Here is a 13,991-nt window from a genome sequence, read left to right as displayed (position 1 = left end):
AACTATACTGAGCCTCAATTTTCTTATCCAAAGGTTGGAGGTAATGAAATCTACCTTGCAGAACTGTCTTGAAGATTAGACATAATGTATATAAAGTGTCTTATAATAACAGATGCCTAAGGAGTGGTAGCCAGATGAGGATAGCGATATCTGTAGTCCGTGCGGACAAGTTCAGTACACCGAGTTTAACCAGAACTATTCGCCCTTTAGAGTTGCCTTGAAGTACTCCTTTATGTACCATATGCTTTTCAGTTCTGTCCTCTAGTCTGGCTAAAAATTACAAGGTTTGGGGAAAGGTTAACTAATTGATTGACTGGCTTAACGTATAGTCACAAGCTGCATAAATAACCTTATGAAGAAAGTACATTCATCGGTATAAAAGCATGTGAATATAAGTACATTATGTAAATATAAGATCAATCGCAGGTACTTTATGGATAGAGAGCATATAGGAGGCTCCATCAGAGATTAAATCTGTTTTTCTCTGTCTAGATGTGCCAACTAACTTTGGAATCATTGAAAGCAACACTCCTAGAAGAAGGGATGTAAATACTTTAGGATCACTTGGGGAGACACTCTTGGAAGGACACTTATCTTTGAGTCATGAGCGTGACTTCCTTTAGAAGAGTATGTGGGAAAAGCAAGCATCATCAGACCCACTCTTCAGAGTCATAAAGGAATAACCACCTGCTCCCTAATGTGGGTCTTGGGAAAGGAATGGAGTTAATTCTCTCCTGGGTTCCATGAGGTGAAAGATCCTGGAATGAATTGTGAGGTAGCACTCCTGGGGCAGGCTGATGTACTGAGATGAGTCTGTGTATGTGAACCAGAGAATGAACTGGGATCTTAAGGAGAGGGCACCCATCGCTGTGCTTAGCACTGCTGGACAGGTATTGGCCTCCCCAGCAGATGCAGCAGCTGTCAGGAATCCACATCAAAGCAGTATGATCTCAAGGTGGGCCAAAATGATTTGGACTGTGGAGGGCCGGTCTTCAACAGTGACACTGTGTGACAAGAACTCATGGCAGTGGCAGACTGATCAAACCTAATTCTCACCTCACTTGAAGGCGAAAGTAAGACTGACCCTTTGGATTGAGTAATTCTGGAAGGGATGGAGGATGCATTTTGCAATTCCCAATGTAATAATTGATTCAGTCAAGGGCTGTATCAATGGATACGAAAACCATTAGGTGTAATGTTGTTGAGGGAACAGCACATTCGCCTGCTACCTACGTATCACCCCACAGGTTGCTTACGAATTGTAAATGTATCTTTACACCGGAGAGATCTGGTGATCAAAGTGAGCCCCACTATTCCTGGTGGAAATACCTAGCATTCTGTGGCTCCTCATATGATGCAAAAGTATGTAAGATACTTGTAAAGTGTTCTTGCCAAATGTGTTTAACCTGCATCTGATCAAGCCTTTAGACCGAACTTCCGGAGGGGACAAAGGAGCATGAGCAGGACAAGAGGAAATAATCATACAAATTCAGACTGTTTGCATACACAGACTGCATTGCCTTCATGGCGGATGGGTTGACTTAATTCAAGATCTTCCTGTCTCGACTTCAGTGCATTTGTTCAGCAGCTGTGGAGGAGGACTGGTGAGCGCCTGCTGCTTACATCACGCCTCATCCAGCTGTCAGCCTGATTTCTTCTGCAGACAGATGTTTCAAAATGACTGTGGGAGCTTTATGCTTTGCCAGCCGGCGTGGAGTCTCAGAGCTTTAGGGCTGGAGAGACATTTGGTTCCTAACCTGGGGTTCAGAGAGTCTTCCTTTAGTGACTGAGGATGGGTTTCAGGGATTCCATGAACCCCTTTAAACGGTCTCCCAAATCCAAGCTTTTTTCCCCTAGAAAGTGTACCTGGCTTCCAGTAGATGCTAAATGATTATAACTAAAGAAATTGAAGAGCCACTCATCTGTCCAAACTCTAAACCCCACATAACAGATAGAGAAACTGAGAGAACAAATTAGAGAAAAAAGCAGCTATTGAAATTTTTGGAATGTCTGTATACTTTACAGAACTGACCTGGTTTTCTGCTGCCGCAGACTGAGCTAATGGCCCAATAAAACTGCTTGAATGAAATAGAGCCACTAGGGAGCTTTTGCTGTCAGCTTCAAAGACCCGAATAGCAGAGACAAGTCTGGTTGAAATCCCTAAGAAGGCAGCATAATTTAGGAGCAGCCCCAGCAGTCTCGAGAAGCCAGTGACATGGGCGAGACCAGTAGGTTCTTTTGTGTGGATTACATTTGAACCCTGGGAAAAAAATACCATTGAGGAATACCTATGTCAACAAATTCCATCCCTCCACCCACTTCTTTTGCCACCTGGCCCCTCCAACCCTGCTTAAAAAAATGTGAGTCCCTTTGGCAGAGCTGACACAAAAAGAGGGCTCAGTTTTCTTTCTGAAACAGAGAAAGCACTCTATCTGATGAAGCATTGCTGTGCTTACCAAATAAGTAAGACAAGACGAAAAGATCCTTTAAATTAAACATTGAGAATGATAGGGATGTGTGGGGAGGTTGTAGAATAATTGTAACTAAGAACAATGCCATTTCAGTAATTTTTGAAAGGCTTCCAGCATCTGGGTGCTGGATGCAATGGTCTGGTGGGTCCTGAGGCTGCCTCTGCTCCCAGTTGTGAGTGGCTCTGGGTTGTGTGGGATGCTGTCGTCTGCCTCCAATATCCCTTCTGCCACCTTCTCTTGCTGTCAGCTCTTCATAAGCGTCCAGTGACCCAGGGGCCTACAATGGAGCTCCCTATAAGTAGCATCTTTCCATGACCGCACTGACTTTCTTGCCAAGTTCTAAATATCTCTTAGGGGACATCTGTTGGATGTTATATGCTTCTATTAGATTGGGAGCTGACTAAGGGCATATTCGGGTACATCACAATTGGGAAAAATACCTTGGTGGGTGAAGCATCTATGCTCATGGTCTCTAAAACACTTTTTGGCCCAGATCCAACAGGTGTAAAAGGTCCCATCTATCTTCTACCTCAACCTTATTTGTACTTGCCACTGCTTGGGCAAAGAACCATCATTCATTTGTTCATTCATTCAATTTGTCACTCATTTGTTTTGTAATTCATTTGTGTGTTCATTCATGTATTCAATAAACGTTGATTGGATTGCAATTGCAATATACGATCGCATCCCACCAGAATATTTCTAGGTTCCACAGTTGAGAATCAACATCTTCAACTTTCCTGTTTCCATTAACTTGTTCCTATGCTCTGTTTTGTGTGCCCTAATTGATTCTTCCTGCTATAGTTAGCCCATTCCATGGCCCTTTTAACCCACTGGCAAGTCCCATCTACTTCCCATTTTGACTTCCGCTATCATATCCCCTTTGGTGTCATTTTCAGCTCTCACCTAGATCAAATTTTCTGGGCTCAACTCTTTCCACTTGTGACACGTTGGCATACGCTCTAGTTGCTATGAATTACTTACCTGTTTTCCAGTGCTCTGTTGTATCTTCATGCTGTTGTGACTTTTCTTGGTCATGCTATACTTTTTGCCTAGAATCCTTCCCCTCCTCCCTCTTTTGTACCTTTGAAATTCTACTCATCCTTCAAGGTTGAGATATTTGAGCTCAAATGTCATCTCTTCTGAGAAGCCCTCCCAAACTTTTCTTCAACCCTGTGCTCCAGTTATTGCAAATTTGAACACATATTTAAAAATCACAGTCTGAGGGCTGGCCTAGTTGCATAGTGGTTAAGTTTGCACACTCTGCTTTGGTGGCCTGGGGTTCACAGGTTTGGATCCCAGGTTCAGTCCTAGCATGGCTTGTCAAGCCACACTGTGGCAGCATCCCATATAAAATAGAGGAAGATTGGCAACAGATGTTAACTCAGTGACAATCTTCCTCACAAAAAATAAAAAACAAATAAAAAGCACACTCTGTACTCTAGCGCTGTTTGTTCTATAATTTATTTATGGTGCTTTGAAAACTCTGATTTATATAGTGACATATCTATTTCTACTAGACTAGGAGCTCGCTGAGGTCAGGAACTGTCTATTCATGTATTTCCTCCTTCATTCCATGTGAAGGTGCCAAGCTAGGCACCAGGAACTGTGCCAAGGTGCTCATGTGTAGCTGGGAAGACAAACAAGTAAACTTACCAGTATCACGTAGGGTGACAATTGCTGTGATAGAGGAAACATGCAAGGCTTGAGGCATGGTCCAGAAAGGAGAGTTTATTGTGGTGAGTTAGAGAATGCTTCACAGAGGCAGAGATGGTCGAGTTGTGACTTGAAGGAGATATTGCCTTATTTCATTAATTCTAAGCACACTTTTTTTTTTTTTTGTATTCTGAAGCCAGGATGTGTCTTTTGATGAATGTGGCATGTTTCTCTCCCACCCCAAATCTGGTATTAATTTGGCAGTGTGTCTTACAGTCAATGGCATCTTAATATTAAGAAGGTATGGTACTTAGATTCTTGTGGTTGCACATAAAAGATATCAACTTGATTTAAAAAAAAGGTGTGTGTGGGAGGTGTATTAGTTCCCTATTGCTGCTGTAATAAATCACCCCAAACCCAGTGGCTTAAAACAACACAAATTTATTCTCTTATTGTTCTGGAGATCAGAAGTAAAAAGTAAGTTTTGAGGAGCTAAAATCACAATGCCAGCAGGTTTGGTACCTTCTGGAGACTCTAGGGGAGGAATCTATTCCTTGTCTTTTCCAGCTTCTAGAAGCCTCCTGCATTTCTTGGCTTGTGGCCCCCTCCTTCATCTTCAGAGCGTGTCTCTTCAGCCTCTGCTTCTGTTGCCACACAGCATAGTCTCTAATGCTGACCCTCCTGCCTCACTCTTGTAAGGACACTTGGGATTACATCAAGCCTGCCTGGATAATCCAAGAACATCTCCCCATCTCCAGATCCTTGGCTTAATCACATCTGCAAAGTCTCTTTTGCCATATAAGGTAAACGCATAGCTCTGGGGATTAGCATGTGGACATCTTTGAGAGGCCATTATTTAGCCTACTACAGGGGGAATGTCTTTTAAGGATACTAATATGTTTTTGGATCCCAAAGGTAGGACTGTAGTCATGTCCCAGGAAGAGTCTAGAATTTTTCCATTTCCTATATCTGCTCCTGTCACTATGTCTATATTCCCTTTTTCTTTCTTCCTCAGCAGATTGACTTCCTCTGCAACACAGCCATACATAGGAACATGACTGTCAACAATTCCTGAATCTGTCAATTATGGTTTCACTATCCAGAGATTGCCCCCTCCCCTACTTCTATTCCAAATTCCCAAGGAAGAAGCTCCGATTGGCACTTTTGGGTCAATGTCACCCTTCGCCAAAGATGTAGGCAAAATTGTGACTGTAGGCAAAGGGTACAGCTCTTCCATATTGTACAAAATGCCTGCTAGCAAGGAGGCATCACAAAGGATGCTCAGCATACACTAAAAAATAGTCCTCTATGAAGGATTACTAGTTGTTCACCAGGGAATTAAGTAAGAAGGTGACATTTCAAATAGAATGTGCTTGTACTTGGTCAAGTGTTTTTCAAATAGTGAGTATCCATGAAATAGTTCTTGAATTGGGTTGAGTTGTGAAATTTCTCCAAAGCGTCTTTTCATCCATGGGGTTTTATCACCTTTTGCCTGGAATCCTGCAATTAATTCCACTGCACCTCCCCATCTTCTGCCATGCCATAGTTTTACACGTCACATTTTTGCCCAAAATTCTTCAGTCACTTTCTTCTTATCACAGAATAAAGTGCAAATGTGAACCTGGCGTTTATGTATAAAACGATGAAGCATCTTTTCCCCATCTGGGACCCACGAATAATTACGCTGATTTCATAGATGTGTTGAGACGATTAAGTGAATATAAGGGATTGTTGTACTTTCCCACAAATCTCCAATGTAAGCCCTCTGCCCTGATCAGTTGGTTTCGTACTGTTCCCCAAGCATATCTTCATTATTCTCATGGCTACACCTTTGTTTAACCAGGGACTCCAGCCTTGGAAATGCCTGACTCTCACCTCCCATCTTCTTCAGTCCTGTCTATTCCTTTAGCCCTCTTGGGCCACAGATGTTCATTCTTTCCTTTTAATTCTAAGAACATGTCTAGTCTGTTCTATGTAGAGTCTCAGAGTAGATTATATAATACAATTTCCTATCTAAAGTGGGAAATCCACACATTGCCTTCCTGGCGGCCATTTTGCTTCTACTTGAATACTTGTAGTGTTGATGAGCTAAACTTGGGCTGCTCAGCCTCATTTTTTCAACAGCTCTAATTAAATAACTTCAACATGTAATTATCTTTTTAGTCATGACAGTCCTGCCTTTTTAATAAAATTTTCAGTCCTTCCAGAGGAACAAAGTCACTGTTCAAAAGGCATCGATTGTATTTATGCCTAAAATTACAACGTCACGACATTAGTAGTTAAGCCACTTCGACCGCTTTTCTTTTCTTTTCTTCCAACTTTATCATTCCCTGGGAGAAACGACTTGACTTTACAGGACTTGTGATCATTGTGATGATGCCTAGAACAGGTCTCTGAACAGAAGGGAGGCAAAGAAAACCCTCTTGGTTGACATCTATTGATACTTGAACCAACTTTACTTAGGCCATTTTAGATTATTCTTAAACAACATTTGAATTTTTGAAAAGAAAAATTTCTGTTGCAAAACATTTACTCCTTTCTCTCCCTTTTTGTGGTATTCTTCCAGTCTTTTTATTATTCATATACAAATATATCCATATCTATATTCCTGGTTTAGTTTTTACAAAAATTGAGATTAGACTATATATTCTGCTCTGTATTTGCTTTTAAAAAGTCTTAATAATAAACCAATGACATCTTTCCATGTAATATACAAAGACAATTATTTTCAATGGCTCTACAGTTTGGCACAGTTTATATATTTTTTTCCTATTGATCAACAGATATGTTGTTTCCAATTGAATCTTGAATTCTAATTTCTTTACATTAAAAGATATTAAAAGGATAAATGACCACCAGACTCCTACTCACAAATTCACCCCATGTTAGGGGTTGAATTTTGTCCTCCCAAAATTCCTGTGTTGAAATCCTAGCTCCTTGTACCTCAGAATATGATCTTATTTGGGAACAGGGTCATTGCAGATATAGTTCGTTAAGATGAAGTCATACTAGAGTAGGGTGGCTCCATACTGGTGTCCTTACAAAAACAGGAAATTTGGATACGGAGAGCACACAGGGAGAACATCATGGGAAGATGAAGGCAGAGATTGGAGTGATGCTTCTATAAGCCAAGGAATGTCAAAGATTTCCAGAAAATCACCAAAAGCCAGAGAGAGGCATGGAACAGATTCTTTCTCACAGCCCTCAGAAGAAACCAACCCTGCCAACACCTTGATCTCAGATTCCAGCCTCCACAACGGTGAGACAATAAAGTTCAGTTGTTTAAGCCCCTCAGTTTGTGGTATTTTGTTAAGGCAGCCCTAGCAAAGTAATACACCAGTCTTAAAAAAAAATGAGTGCTTTTTTTAATTAAAATATTTTTAAATTTTTCAAATGCTTGAGACAAAGAATATTGAGGCAACAGTTCATGACTTTGAGTGAAGGCCTTGCTAGGGTGACTATGTTATATCTTAGTGTCTATCCTGATGATATATTCTCAGATAATGACTGTGATAAAGCCCAAGGCTTCCAGGAAATGGCTCAAACTATAAGAAAGTAGTGTACTGAATGTTTGGGCAGAGGCCAGTTAATAACCAGAGATGAGGAAGGGTAGGAAAGAAATAATTACTGAGAACTTTCCACTGAGATGGGTATGGTAACCCAGGCCTTTATATGGTAAGCCATTTTCTCACTTTTAAAGAATAGGGTAATGTAGACAAGTAAGTAGTGATAAATTATCTCTAGAGAATTTAGTCTTCTTTTATCTCCATCCATACTTCCTTCAAGGAAGCCCTATATTGGTTTAAATTGAGATTTTGGCAGCAAATGATGGTTGATCTGATTTTCCAGGAAATTGGAAGGCATGTGGTTGAATACTCTGTGTTACATAAATGTGCATATTGATGAACATGGACAAGCTGCTTGCAGAAAACTATGCCAGTCATTCCATTTTCAAAAAATTGACTAGACAGAGCCAATGGGAAAGGTAAAGATAAAGGTGCTAATTGGAGCAAAGCCTCATTCTCAAGACTGGGGCCCATGCTAGAGATGCAACCCATGAAGCTGGGCTGCCTGGAAGTTTTAATCAGGATGAACCACTGTAACATTTGAGTACTTATCAAATTAATGTTCCCTTTACCTGGAGTGTCTTCTCCCTGTCTGACTAGCTAAGCCCTCTCTGTTCTTCAGGGCACATGCCAGAGTAGCCTCTTCCACAGAGACTTCCTTGCCCTGAGCCACAGAGCATTGTGACTCCTCTGAGTCTCTAGACTTAATTTTCATGCTCTATTCCTTAGGCAACTAAATGGCAATTACAAGACTGTATATGATTGCATTTCATTACAGATAGATTTAAAACTCCATGGAGGCAGAGATTTTGCCTACTTTATTTACCTTGGCACACCACTGGGCACACAGTTGGTGCTCGGCAAATATTTTTTTGAATAAAGGATTGCATATTTATTTATTTTGTAATTTCTCTTCCCACTGCTATTTGAAATTAAAATATTTGTAAGGTCAAGGACCATTGCTTATTCTTTTTGGCAGGAGTGTAACCAGAGTTACTTAACTGTGGTGGGCTTGAGCCCCTTTCACCCATCTCTCAGCTCTCTCAAAGCCAATCCAATTAAAAATCACAATAATATACTTTAAAATGGATCATGGAAACTATACCTTTAGTGTGAAGACAAGTTCCCTATGTCTCTCTCATCCAGCCAAATTGCTACTCTTAAGCCTTTTGTACTTAGAAATTCTAGAGCTGCCACTGCTGTTTTTACATCCTTTAATGTACGGGTCCAACACTCCAGTGCATATAGGGTCCTTCTAGGTAATGTTAATGAGTGAAGGGAGCCATATGTAAGAGACAAAAGGGAGTGGTGGGGACTGTGGTGTATTGGAGAGCACACACTCCTTCTAAAGGGGCAGCCAAGATGCGATGATTCAGGTGATTATTGTCATGTGGGAAAATAAGTCTTATACTACCAAATCTTCAGATTTTTCAAAAGAAGCCAGAAATATGGAATTAGATGTGAAATCTATCCATTTTTAAATGTTTTAAATTTTTAAAAACACTGTGCTGGCCACCAACACCCCTTCTCTGCTCACTAAATATGACCTCTAGGCCACCAGTTTGCAACCTCTACCCTACGAGTAATTTATGGGGCCCTAGGCACTTATCTCTGTGTACCCCAACAGTCCTTGGCACAAGGATAGTGGAGATCAAATGGCGGCAAATAAATGCACCAGGAAGTCCAAGTCATGTTTTGAACTACTGAGGTGTTTTTTTTTTTTTTATTGCAAAACATTTGTTACAGAAATTTCAGAAAGTTTTTCCCGTGGTATCTGCCAGCTTCTGCTTCGAATTATATATCTAAACAAACAAGCTCGAAGTGCATCATGAATCCAATAATAGACCTTTAAAAAAGAACAATTCCTCTAAGGATTTATATATATTTATAATGTCAATAGATATGCAAACCAGTGTCTATCCATACACAAAGAAGAAAAAGATGTATACATATTTAACGAACCCAATTTCAAAATTGTTGTTATGTATAGGAATTCATTTAAAAATGATATTTGAATAATTTCCCCCATTATAAACTATGGTTAGAATGTTTACAAATGAGAGTCTAAGTTCTATATTATGAAATGGCTGAGTACAGTACACTGCACACACTGTTTTGCACAGCAGGAGCAGCAATATAAACTCAAGTCAGACGCTGTAGTGACAGAAAGCAGATAAGCCTTGATACAATGCTATGGTACTCTTCTTGTGAATCACCCTCACAAAGATCCTGCGTTTGGGTCCAGAATGATGCGGCTAGCAAATACACATGCATATATCATTCGAGAGAACAGCAATAACCCTGAATAGGGTGAGTTCCTTTCCTCCTCCCTCAGTTTTCAGTGTATTTCTTGTATACAATCACTAAGTCGGAATCAAGAATATGATCCTGATTGGCTCTAAATCAGGTCCCCAACTGTTGCTGTTGGGACTGACTGCTGCTGGCAGACACATCTGTTTGGCTAGGACAGTGTTTGCAAATCTGAATGTGAATGTCTTAGTAGCGGGATGTGCGTTCTCTCATGCCCTACAAACCTTGCCTCTTCCTGTCGTCTTTCACCAGTCCAACTGACACTTTTGTGTTCTGGATCCTGCCCCTCCACAAATTTGAGTTTACAACCCCACAATCTGGATGCACATGGCTGGGTCTGATGTGGGGGACTCTTTTGGGATTCAGACAGGCAAAGAATTGGATGAATCTGATGCAAACACCAGCCAAGTCAGGAGCATGGGGTAGAGTTAAGGGGAGGAGGCTAAGTTAGTGGGAAGATTAGGGCTTTTTCCAAGTAACCACTGTTTCAGCTTACTGGGCCAGGGTCCATGGGGTACTGAGGTATTGGGAGCCAGGGTCTGTTGGCCTGGCAAAAAAGCATCTTGTGCTGGGTAAGAGAAAGGAAGAAAGTCAAGGGGGTGAAGAAGGCCACATGCACATCCAGGCATGAGGCTGAACTTCTCTCTGCGTCCCACGGCTCTCAGTGGCCTGCCTGTTCTAGAGGAAGGCCTGGGTCAAGGTTAGCATTGACGCTCTTCAGAAAGCCTATGGTCTTCTGGTCATACATATCCTTTTCACTTTCCAGCACACAAACATTGTGCAAATAGGCAATGGCCTGAAGGGTTAAGGGAGCCAGTAGACTAAGTCAGGGGAGGGAAAATTCACCTCACTCTTATTGCCCTCTGGATTACTTGACCACTGAATCCTCTCTCAGATGCTGTGTAGAAGTTGTTGTGTCTTGATTTCACTAGCAGTGAGCAGTGCAAGGAATTCATCAGAGAAGAGGTAACACCACTACCTTCTCAAATGAATTAAAAAAGAAAAGAAAAAAATCGTGTTTTCCTTAAATCAGAACCACCACTCCTTTGGTTGACTCCAATCTGACAAAGAAGGTTTGACTTGTAAAAAGAAGAGACAGCTTAGGCCATTGCAGGCTGAGAGAAACGTTTTCTCCACTCATTTGAGGAGCAGTCATTTAAAAGACTGTGCAAATTGGCTCCTCTCTTTTCAGATGTTGAATGGCTTCTAATAATGAAATGGTGATTTCTTTAAAGGGCAAACCCTTCAGAGTCACCCAGTGCTCAATCAGACACACAGTCACCCATCTCTTGCCCTCCCCCAGGCCAGACTCACTCGTAAGCCACAAGGTAGGAGGGTGGTCACATGTCATATCATTGGACCACTTATTCATAATAATCTGTGCATTTCTGTACTGTCACAAATGGACTTCTCACTCTCGTCTCTGGTTTAGCAATTTGTATCCATTGGCCCTAAAGAATCAGAAACGTGTGTTTCATATATCACAGATGCACCAACACCTAGACATTGGTAAACCCAAGTGGTGTTGGCTAGCCATCTTTGGGTCCCATAGCTACATGCCCTGTGGTTAATACTTTATCTCATGTTATTTGTTCAGAGCTTAAAAAGAAGTAAAAAAAAAACCTTGGTTACTTTTTTGTTTTTAATTTTTAAAAAAACTGAACATAATTCCCAAACAGTATAAGAAGTCCATCAAGGTGAGTGAGTTCCTAACTTGTTTAAGTGTCACAGCAGGCAATAGGACAATGTCGAGTGCCTTTAAAAAGTCAAAAGAAACGCATAAAGCAGTGCATGCATTTTGTTGCCACGAAATTAAGACTGGATTCGGAGAAAGATTTCTTCATTTAAGTCACATTGCTATTGTTAAAGAATAGTGAGTTACAATGCAATATCTAGAACAAGTATATAACCACCTACACACTAACATCACTTTATCTAGAAACAAACATATTAGTGTTACTAAATGAACATATTTATAAAATACTGTACACTGCTTCCACATGGGGTCAGCAGATGTAAACAAACAGCTAATTCAAATGGAGTTTAAAATATTATTTTAAGTTCATTTGTCATATAGTCTTTTGCATAACATGCCAGTTCGTCTTTCCCAAATTCACAACTTGCCCACCACAGCTCGCAGGGCTGGTTAGAGGATGGACATCAGCTTATACAAATATTTTACAGTGTTCTGCAGGAGTGTGGAAAACACCGAGCAGATCAGGAACAAAAGTGCCCATTTCACGAGGATGCTAAATAACATGGAATTGGGAACATAATTAATCCTTGCAACATGTGCTTCTTTATTGAATGTTACAGATTTGTAAGTGATTATAAAGCTGTCCTGTAACGTTCATTAACACAACCACATGCTACAACTACGCTGGGTTAAATACGGTTACATATATGTTTATGTGTGTTTGATAATACAGTGTTGCCCAACACGTTGAATGGTGCAGCCTAGAGAGATAGCGTGATGGATGACTGGATAATATTTATTATCATTAAAGAAGTTAAGCAGCCCAAACATTCAGGAAGATTAGACTGAAGAGCCTCAGAAAGTGGAATCGATGTACTATCCAGTTATCTACCATAATATTATCTATAGAAACCATCTTGTAGACAACATTTGAAACATTCAGAAGAAACACATTTTGTGTTTTTACAAGTACATTTTTCCCATTTGATTATTCTTACATGTATATTTTAAAGGGGGAACTTTCAAAGTGCTAAATAATATCCTAGACCTGGAAGCTTAGACTTAAAAAAAATCCACTTCTGTAAAGTGCTGCATTCTGATGCTAATACACCTTTTGGCTTAGAACAATACACCAACCAGCCATGACAATTATACCCAAGCTTTCCAGCTGCTCATTCAAATTCGTCAAGGAGGGAGTGTCTAACTATAAATATAAACTATGTTGGTTAATCAGGAAATTTCCATGGTCATTTTCATAAAACATCCTTCACTCTTTTTCAAAAGGGCCAGGCAATTTAGAACAAATCATTACATAGAGTAGTATATAAAAATTGGCACCTCAGATGCAGATGATTAAACCAAAGCCATTACTTCCTTGAGCTCGCTATGACTTTATTTACGCTCCTCAATAACTTGCCGCTCATGAGCTGCTTAATTCACAGAGACAGGTAATTAACGTCCCCTCCATCAGGGACATGGTGCAATAAATGAGCTGAACACAAGCTGACTGGACAAGGCCACAGAATCGATGCCACATCGGTGTGCAGAGAATTAGAAATGGAAAGAAATGGATTGAAACATAACACACATGTATGTGCACAGGAAAGAAATGGCTCATGAAAGTTACACAGTTTGTGTTTAAAGTCATTTAAATTTGGCTTAGACAGTTCACACACTTCACAAAAGATGTGAAGAGCTTCATTTTCACGCACAACAAAAGAACCAGGTAGTCACAAGGTCAGGACTGTTAAGTACTTTGTTTCCCAGGTCCTGTTCTCTTCTCTCCAGAAATCATGATGAATAGAAACACTCATGCTCATAATTTTTTTCCCCGGGTTTCAATCTGGTCCAGAATGAGGCCCTGGAGGTGCTGTGATGTCCTGCTCTGTGGTCAGAGAACTTGGTTTCACCTCCTTCTTGGAGTCATCTACAGACTACCTCAGAGAGCCTCCTGGCCTTGAGAGTGTGCTCTATCCTCAAAATCATCAAAATGTCAGGATGTAAATCCATCAAACTAGCAAAATCTAATCTAAGGGACGAAAATAACAAAATCTTGGTTCAAACTCTGGTGCTGAGACTTGGCCTTCCTGAGAATCACAGAGAAATGGTCTCAAAATGTAAAGTGCCTATTACAACAGTGTTGATTATGAACAAACGTGTTCCCCTTTCTCACTATCAATCAATACGGAACCAGGGGACATGAACTCTTTAAAGTTATATTGCAGCTATGCATGTGTGTACATGTTTTTCTGGGGAGAGGGCTCAGAGCTTTAATCCGATTCTTATAGAAAT

The sequence above is a fragment of the Equus przewalskii genome, chromosome 22 (genome assembly GCF_037783145.1).
Source record: "Equus przewalskii isolate Varuska chromosome 22, EquPr2, whole genome shotgun sequence".
NCBI lineage: Eukaryota > Metazoa > Chordata > Mammalia > Perissodactyla > Equidae > Equus > Equus przewalskii.
This window is presented reverse-complemented; position numbering follows the sequence as displayed.